Genomic DNA, 10,677 nt, shown 5'->3' with positions numbered 1-10,677 from the left:
CACGGGTGATACGCGAACAAGGGGACATAGGTGGAGACTGTGTACCCAAATGAACTACAGGGACCTTACCTTGAGGTTACCTTGAGGTGCTTCCGAGGCTTAGCGTCCCCGCGGCCCGGTCGTCGACCAGGCCTCCTGGTTGCTGGACTGATCAACCAGGCTGTTGGACGGGCTGCTCGCAGCCTGACGTATGAGTCACAGCCTGGTTGATCATGTATTCTTTGGAGGTGCTTATCCAGTTCTCTCTTGAACACTGTGAGAGGATTGCCAGTTATGCCCCTTATGTGTAGCGGAAGCGAGTTGAACAGTCTCGGGCCTCTGATGTTGATAGAGTTCTCTCTCAGAGTACCTGTTGCACCTCCGCTTTTCAACGGGGGTATTCTGCACATCCTGCTATGTCTTCTGGTTTCATGTGATGTTATTTCTGTGTGCAGGTTTGGGACCAGTCCCTCTAATATTTTCCACATGTAAATTATTATGTATCTCTCCCGCCTGCGCTCAAGGGAGTACAGATTTAGACTCTTTAGTCGGTCCCAATAGTTTAGGTGTTTTACTGAGTGGATTCTAGCGGTAAAGAATCTCTGCACGCTCTCCAGGTCAGCAATTTCTCCAACTTTGAAAGGGGCTGTCATTGTGCAGCAGTACTCTACTCTAGAGAGCACAAGCGTTTTGAAAAGTATCATCATCGGTATAGCATCTCTAGTGTGAAAAGTTCTTGTTATCCAACCTGTCACTTTTCTTGCAGTTGTGACGGATACTTTATTGTGTTCTTTAAAGGTAAGGTCTTCCGACATGAGTACACCCAGATCCTTTACATTGCCTTTACGTTCTATGTTATGATTTGCCTGAGTTTTGTACGTGGTTTCCGTTTTTATATTTTCATTTTTTCCATAGCGCATGAGCTGGGACGTCAGAAAGAACTTTTTCAATGTCAGAGAAGTTAACAAGAGGAAACTATTAGGCAGTGATGTGGTGGAGGCTGACTCCATACACAGTTTCAAATGTAGATATGATTCCTAAGCCCAGTAGGCTTAGGAATCTGTACATCAGTTGATTGACGGTTGAGAGGCGGGACCAAAGAGCCAGAGCTCAACCCCCCCGCAAACACAACTAGGTGAGTACACACATACACACATAAAAGACTATAAAAACTGTTATCTGTACATAGCTAAAAGGGCTAAAATTTGGTTGAGAAAATCAACATTTTAGGTTCCTTTGAATTTTTTTATTTATATCAGAAATTACAGTGAGACCTTTCTACAATCAGATAATAGTCAGTTATATAACAGTGTTTGGCGCCCTCCGTCACCAGTGACTGAGACTTGCTGAGCACTGGGAGGTACCGTGCTTCTTGAGCCTCTAGCTTCCAGTCGTAATGGGGAACTAGTGAGTATAGTGTGACCTGTTCCCTTCTCCATGGATGACAGAGAACTGAAAACTGATTGTTATAGTTCTGCTTGGACTCAAATCTGAGTTACTTACATGTATTTGTTTACTGGACGGTATAGTGCAGTTTGAACGGAGTTTACACTGGTGACAAAAACTTATTTGCTTATATACTTGTTTTAGTTCTGGGTGGTATAGTGCAGCTGGAAGTCATATATACGGGTCACAGAAGAGACTTGCAAACTAAGCGATTCATTACTGCTAAGACTATCTTGATCTTGAGGTTATCTTGATATGATTTCGGGGCTTTAGTGTCCCTGCGGCCCGGTCCTCGACCAGGCCTCCACCCCCAGGAAGCAGCCCGTGACAGCTGACTAACACCCAGGTACCTATTTTACTGCTAGGTAACAGGGGCATAGGGTGAAAGAAACTCTGCCCATTGTTTCTCGTCGGCGCCTGGGATCGAACCCATGACCACAGGATCACAAGTCCCGCGTGCTGTCCGCTCGGCCGACCGGCTCCCTAGTCACAACGGGTTGTAATGGGGGGTGGGGGAAATAGCTCTATCTTGTCCATTATTCCACCCCCCAGTTAACTAACGAGGCCGGGGGAAACAGCTCTCTCTAGTCCGTTATCCCGTCCCCAGTTAGCTAACTATTCTAGAGCACTCCCAGAGTTCCTAAGGCAACCTCTCTCGTTCAACACCTTGTAACCTAGGTATTTGACTACCTAGGTGCTAAGACTACAAGGCGCCGTAACTGGATCAGCTACCCGAAACTCTAGAGAGAACTCTAGAATACAGAATCATTGCCACAAACGTATAAGAGAAAACGAGAGGAAAGAAATGAATAGTGAAGTAATTAGTGAGGGTTTGGGGTGAGAGGTAGAGAGGTGGGAGGAGCGAGGAGGGTCATTAGTTGAAAGTGAGAGTTCAGAGAGGGGTGGAGGGAGAGGTGTAGATAGGTAGAAGTAGAAGAGTAGATAGTAGAAGTCGAAAGTAGATAGTAGAAGACGAAATGCTGCCACCATCCATTCATGATCATTACATACAAGACAAGGAATGGAACTTGCCTGTATCACAAAATTCTCAAAGGATGTTATCATGAGTTCATTATTAGTATGTTCCCTCTGTACCATGTATCAACTCCAAACAAGTACTCATTAATATCTTGAAACCAGTAACCACAGAGGCTTTCTCACCTCAACTCAAATCTCTAGGGAACAAAGTTAAACACAATTTGAGTAATAAATTCATAATTATATTTCCCATGAAGTATCATAATTTAGCAATTCAATTAAAATGTTCCAGTTTAATATGCAAAGTGAGTCATCATCCAAGAATTCGAGAACCCTACAACTTGACTGCCCCTGATCATCACACAACATATGTAAACACGACCAAGTCACCTTAATGTTCACTCACCGAGGACTGAGTCTAAGTTGAATAGAGAGGGGGGGGGGGTCTGTAGCTTGACAGAGACTGTCTCGCCCCTGCCGGCCGACAGCCTCCCTGCTAGGGCCGTCTCCTCTGCTTCTGCTGACTCCCGTTCTGTCTGTTAATGCTTTTTGCTGGATAGCTCTCCGAGTTTATATTGGGGAACCCAGTAGCTAACTCCGCCCACAAATAGATAGCCTCCGGCACTACCAAGCCACTCCTTAAACGTCGGCTTGTTTGAAGGCTACCAGACTACAATTAAGAGCTTAGCGGAAGCAAGGTGAAATTCTCATGATCTGACCTCAGGTCACTTGAGGTCATTAACGCTTTGAGGTGTGAGATCTCAGGCAGACAACTGGCGCCTCTCAGATCCTTGTCTGTGACTCGTGTACTCTATGTATGTATTAAACTAAACCAAACACTTTTACAGTGTTACATCTCCCCTTCTCCCCGAAATAAAGTTTTTGCAACACTGCTAAAGCAAGCTAGCTGTGTGCAACAACTTTATTAACGAAACAAAAAATACATCCTAGCTAAACAAATATACATCATCCTACTCTAAAAAATGAAATATATAGACAGACGTCCATTGTCTCTGGCTGGGCGACGTCACTGCTTGGTCTTGCAGATAATCCTGTACCACCTTTCTTCAACACAACTGCCTCCGTCGCTTCTCCGTCGTTAACGCACAACAACCCTTGGTCAACCCGAAAGCCGTTACTACTTGAACTGCGCACAGGACCGTGGAATTCGGTTGTCCCAGCTGATCTGTAATTGGCCCTACGTCAGTCACCATGAGAGACGTATATTGGGGTTCTTCACAGCTATAGGGACTACAAGTTTCGAGACCTTCATATAGTTGCCAACAGTAGAAATCCCATCCTACTCTTCTTCCTCCCTGTTGCTCCAGCACGCCTCCTTCAGAGAGCTACTTCTGACAGCCACATCAAGTCCGCACGACACAGGAAGAATCACTCAACAGAGCAACATGCTTGCAGGAGGGGCGGCCAGTTAAGGCAAACGATCCTGTCTTGCAATTACGCTCCATGCAATGATGCTGATACCAGTAAGGGACACGAGGCATCGTGTCTCACTCAGCTTGTCTTATCTTCTTCTTTCTTCTCTCTTTTTTCTTCTCTCTTCCTTCTTCTCTCTTCTTTCTTCTCTCTTCTTTCTTCTCTCTTCTTTCTTCTCTCTTCCTCCTCCCATGGGTCTTTGACAAGCGACCTGGGGTCCATTGGGGTCCGTCCGTCCTGGGGTCCATCCTGGGTAGACCGATGTTGGTGGGACAGACTGGAGTCGTTGTTGCTCCTCTTCCATCTTTACTGGGTCGTCTGGGGTCGTCTGCAGAACGACCTGGGGTCCACTGGGGGTCCGTCCGTCTTGGGGTCCACTGGGTAGACCAATGTTGACCGACCGAGAGGGCTGCATCTTGGGGTCCCCTGGGGTGGTGATGGTGGTGGAGCCATGACCTCCAGGTAGTGGGCTGGTCGTGGTGGTGGTGATAAACGCTCCTGAGTGTGGTACACAGCAGCCGTCTCCCTCTTCTGTATATGCGTCGCGCCTCTCCTCTGGCTCCCACCTGTGGGTGAACATAAAGGCGACAATACCCGTGTTCCATGCTGTTGTGTGACCCTGTAGTTTGTATAGGGTTACACAGTTATATCATAACGCTCTCCTCCTGGCAACAACTACACTTCAATTTTTTTTTTTAATAATCCAATTAACTCTGAATGATATTGACTTGGTGGAACATAAAACAGTAACAGAGTAAAGTTTAGAGAAGAGAGAATAAGGTCATCACTACCTTTAACTTGTCACAAAAAAAAAATCAACACTAATAGACAAAACACTAGCCTAAACTTAACTGTACCGTTCCTAATCTTAAGTACATAATTAACCATTACTCCCACCCTTAACCTACAGCCACCTACGTGACCCAGAGTGTTTCCCTAGCATCTCCGCCGGTCAACAACTCCAAACTGTTGCCACCCCTGTGACCAGACTATCTAACGTCGAGCGTCCCCAACGTGAAGTCTACTGACATACTAAGCCTCCCCCTAGCATGCTGTACAATACCAGTACACCTCGGGTTATTGCGTTCAAATGGAGTAAAACAGTCGATCGCAATAATCTGAGCAGAACCACTACTTAAAAACTACTTAAGAACTACACCTGCCACTCCCCACTGACCTGGAGACCAGCGGTGGCTGGTTGTCCCCCTGGGACATGCGAGGTCACCTGTCACACTCAGCTGACCTGCACTACCCACCAACCGCTAGGTTCCCAAATCGCCAAATCTTATCACTACATTAATCACTACACACGCAAGTTCTGGTAAACATTCCCTGAACTACACAAAACTCACAAAATCACTAAACACAACACCAGAGAATCACTATCTCCTAACCTGAAAAAAAGTTCGCTAACTCGCGAATAATAAACACCTGTCAAGATCTCCCTGATAGCGCCTGAGCGGCAAAAAGACACGTGGGACTGAACAATGTTAAAAGAACACCAATACCTTAAACATTGTTCAACACCGCTGCCATCATTGTAACGGGGGGTGGGGGAAATAGCTCTCTCTTGTCCATTATTCCACCCCCCAGTTAACTAACGAGGCCGGGGGAAACAGCTCTCTCTAGTCCGTTATCCCGTCCCCAGTTAGCTAACTATTCTAGAGCACTCCCAGAGTTCCTAAGGCAACCTCTCTCGTTCAACACCTTGTAACCTAGGTATTTGACTACCTAGGTGCTAAGACTACAAGGCGCCGTAACTGGATCAGCTACCCGAAACTCTAGAGAGAACTCTAGAATACAGAATCATTGCCACAAACGTATAAGAGAAAACGAGAGGAAAGAAATGAATAGTGAAGTAATTAGTGAGGGTTTGGGGTGAGAGGTAGAGAGGTGGGAGGAGCGAGGAGGGTCATTAGTTGAAAGTGAGAGTTCAGAGAGGGGTGGAGGGAGAGGTGTAGATAGGTAGAAGTAGAAGAGTAGATAGTAGAAGTCGAAAGTAGATAGTAGAAGACGAAATGCTGCCACCATCCATTCATGATCATTACATACAAGACAAGGAATGGAACTTGCCTGTATCACAAAATTCTCAAAGGATGTTATCATGAGTTCATTATTAGTATGTTCCCTCTGTACCATGTATCAACTCCAAACAAGTACTCATTAATATCTTGAAACCAGTAACCACAGAGGCTTTCTCACCTCAACTCAAATCTCTAGGGAACAAAGTTAAACACAATTTGAATAATAAATTCATAATTATATTTCCCATGAAGTATCATAATTTAGCAATTCAATTAAAATGTTCCAGTTTAATATGCAAAGTGAGTCATCATCCAAGAATTCGAGAACCCTACAACTTGACTGCCCCTGATCATCACACAACATATGTAAACACGACCAAGTCACCTTAATGTTCACTCACCGAGGACTGAGTCTAAGTTGAATAGAGAGGGAGGGGGGGGTCTGTAGCTTGACAGAGACTGTCTCGCCCCTGCCGGCCGACAGCCTCCCTGCTAGGGCCGTCTCCTCTGCTTCTGCTGACTCCCGTTCTGTCTGTTAATGCTTTTTGCTGGATAGCTCTCCGAGTTTATATTGGGGAACCTAGTAGCTAACTCCGCCCACAAATAGATAGCCTCCGGCACTACCAAGCCACTCCTTAAACGTTGGCTTGTTTGAAGGCTACCAGACTACAATTAAGAGCTTAGCGGAAGCAAGGTGAAATTCTCATGATCTGACCTCAGGTCACTTGAGGTCATTAACGCTTTGAGGTGTGAGATCTCAGGCAGACAACTGGCGCCTCTCAGATCCTTGTCTGTGACTCGTGTACTCTATGTATGTATTAAACTAAACCAAACACTTTTACAGTGTTACTTTAGTGTCCCTGCGGCCCGGTCCTCGACCAGGCCTCCACCCCCAGGAAGCAGCCCGTGACAGCTGACTAACACCCAGGTACCTATTTTACTGCTAGGTAACAGGGGCATAGGGTGAAAGAAACTCTGCCCATTGTTTCTCGTCGGCGCCTGGGATCGAACCCATGACCACAGGATCACAAGTCCCGCGTGCTGTCCGCTCGGCCGACCGGCTCCCTAGTCACAACGAGTGACAGAGACGTGTACTTCTGCTTGGAAGACAGATGAAACTTGCTTGTCTAATTGTACAGTTTGTACCATTCTCCAGGGGTGACATACTAGACTTAATTCAACACTGGATCTTGGACACATCTCAAATGGTAACATAGACTTGAGTATGGCGTCGGGGCTTACAGGACAGTATTGAATATTGAGGACAGATGATATATAGTGAGCGATATAGTGCAGCTTGGACCATTACCAGGTAGGATAGTGAATTGTGTTCTGGAACGAAACTATTCAGTACTACAACTTACTCAGTAGCTCTGTTCTCTCTTTGTTCCATGATGCTTCCAAAGCTTTTGGTAGATCTGAACACATTACACTTTTTTAAAGAACTGCTTAACAAAAAATTATGTCCTGCCATTGCTAGATTTCTATATTTTTCTTATCAGGTATGCAATGTCGCTGTGAAAAGGAGTAATGTCGACTCTGAAGATTTCTCACTAAATTGGAGTCAAACAGGGTACAGTTTTCAGTCTTATACTATTTGCTCTCTATCTTCATCAATTGTTGAAGGAGTTAAAATCCCGTTGAGCTGGCTGACGCAGAGGCACAACTAAGGCCAATGTTTTCTGTTACGCTGATGATCTAGTTCTGCTCACACCGACATAAGATTCTTTGAAGATCTTGATAGGAATATGTGAGAGATATAATGCAGAATACAACCTTACTTTCAATTTAGCCAAATGTGCTATAGTTCCCATTATCTCACACGATCCGTTTTATATTGATCCGAAATTAAAGTTACTATGCAGAGAGATTACTGAAAAGCTTTTTGAAAAGCATCTGGGTCATATCCTCTCCTCGAAGGGGCCACGTTAATTTTTCTGATGCTATTAGAGACCTAAAATTAAGAATGTCATTACATCATTATGAGTGAATTCGATCAACTTGAAACACGGTCGAAATTAACAGTCAATGTCTGAGCCCGCATGACTGTGATCTATGCCCGCATGACTGTGATCTATGCCCGCATGACTATGTACTATGCCCGCATGACTGTGATCTATGCTGCATGACTGTGACCTATGCCCGCATGACTGTGAACTATGCCCGCATGACTGTGATCTATGCCCGCATGACAGTGATCTATGTCCGAATGACTGTGATCTATGCCCGCATGACTGTGATCTATGTCCGCATGACTGTGATCTATGTCCGCATGACTGTGATCTATGCCCGAATGACTGTGATCTATGCCCGCATGACTGTGATCTATGCCCGCATGACTGTGATCTATGTCCGCATAACTGTGATCTATGTCCGCATGACTGTGATCTATGTCCGCATGACTGTGATCTATGTCCGCATGACTGTGATCTATGCCCGCATGACTGTGATCTATGCCCGCATGACTGTGAACTATGCCACCTTCAAAGTGTTGATTTTGCTAACCTTAATTGCGAATGGAGAAAATGTTCAAGACGAATCTTGGGTGTTCATCCAGGCCCTCATTGCAATCTCATATCGGGCCTTATATACACACTTGAAGAAATTGTTCACAAACGAATGGTATCCTTTTGTCTGAAGGGAATCGCACATCCAGCAAACTCAATCAATTCCTTTATATTACATTTTTATTACAAACTCAATCAATTCCTTTTTATTTATTATAGTCACTGGCCACTCCAACTATCCCAGAGGAACAAACTTAGGTGCCAAGTAATTCAACTTAATAAGAATGAGTGATATATATATCATGGTGCAGCAGGTATACAGCATAGAATAAAACAACTTGTCAGCAGAGAAAGCAGTGAGACTCACAGCTGGATAATTGTAATTTTGAAGGAACTGCTGTGACAAAGTGACGCCTTACTGCCAGGAATGTTGAGTTCTATGGAAGTCAGATCTATGTTGCATGAACTGTGTTGGGAATGATTTTGATCTGGGTTTGCACTAGAATCATATACATGGAGACTGCCGAGGGTGTTAACAAAATTTTGTATAAAGCCATTGAATGATTATTTTAAATTAATCTTTTAAACTGTATTCTCATTGTCAGACATTCATGTTTTTTAACACTTTCTTTCAGATAAATAGTTCACTGTAAACATATGTAAACTAACCCACTATATAAATGTACTAAACAGACATTCATTTACAACATTTTTTTAATGTATTGTTTGTAAGTGCATCTGGACCCTTCATCACGGCCGACAGAGACTAACTACCCTGTATCCTGTTTGGTTAAGTGCAGCTTGGACCCTCTACCGTGACAGGCAGACTTACTTGTATTCTGTTTGGTTAAGTGCAGCTTGGACCCTCTACCGTGACAGACAGACTTACTTGTATTCTGGTTGGTTAAGTGCAGCTTATACCCTTCACCGTGGGTACAATTACACTCAATGAAGTAACCATAGGAGGTGTGTGTACCCTTGGTGGAGCAGTAGCGATCTGTGGCAACAAACAAAACCAGTATTATATAAATATCTTGGGTAATGTTTTATGTTATTTGCTTACATATGTATTAATTGTATTTTACATATTATGATTTCTATTTATTTTTAATTAGTTTCAATATTTTTAATTTTTATTATTACTATTAATTTAATTATTATCGTTATTTAAATTGCAATTATTTTTAATTTAATTATTATTATTATTTCTTTTTAACATTTCCATAAATTATAATATAGTGGCAGTGTTTCGTGTAGATGTTACTGAATTCAGCAAACTTGTTCATGAAGAACTCTTCCAAATCCAAAGAAAATGTTTTGAACGAGACGAATGTCATCTATGTCTTTCCATGCTCACTTTGGGAATAGCAGCCCCAACAATCTTTGTACATAGGCAAGACAGTATGACTATGGTGGTGCATTTTAGAATTTTGTGGGCAAGATAAGGCATGAAATTCCCGTTCATTGTCAAGAAAAATTCCCATAGACTTAGATATATTTTTTACAGCAGACGTTTCCTATGATTTTTAAATCGTATTACATAGACTTGGCATTTTCAAATTTTGGTGTAAGATGAAGTTTGAAATTATCAGTCTTATGTGTAAACTACCTGTTGATTTCAATGTAAGTTTTCTTCCAGTAAACTTTGTCGGGAAACCGACACACACACACACATATAACACAGTCTCCCTTAGTCTGTAATCCCTTCAGGATGGAAAATGGGAGACTCTGTGACATCATCGACTCCGTGACGTCATGAAAGTCATCGATATTTACATTATGAAACATTGTTAATAGACTAGTTTAGTATCTAGAGTTAACACAAAAGTATCCAATAAGACTGAATATAATTATTAACATTAAATTGTAGCTAGGTTCCCTTGTTAATGTAAAATTACTTTGAGAGAGGAACCAGCTTGAGGGCATTGCCCGACTGGGAGGAAGGCTCCCGCATCATAGCTTAACATAACAACAACAAGAGAGCAGCCACCACGCTGTCTTGGCTAGCTGGTGTAACCAACTAGACACCCCATTTACGTGTCAACACCAGCAACACAGCCTAACAACCATCACAACAACGACTGTATCCGGCTTATCAAGTATTTTGTATCTGAATTATAATGAGCACATTTATTCATTTATAAAAATAAGTCGGTCATGATGTATGAACAACCCAAACCACATGTACGTGTACAACATTTACAGCCCTCACAGTTCATGCCATACCTGTAATTGATATGTTTAGGGAACTTTGATTAATTCCTTGCATCCCATACAGGTAAATTGTGAGAGGAGCATCAAGAAGTTGA

The sequence above is a fragment of the Procambarus clarkii genome, chromosome 82 (assembly GCF_040958095.1).
Source record: "Procambarus clarkii isolate CNS0578487 chromosome 82, FALCON_Pclarkii_2.0, whole genome shotgun sequence".
NCBI lineage: Eukaryota > Metazoa > Arthropoda > Malacostraca > Decapoda > Cambaridae > Procambarus > Procambarus clarkii.
This window is presented reverse-complemented; position numbering follows the sequence as displayed.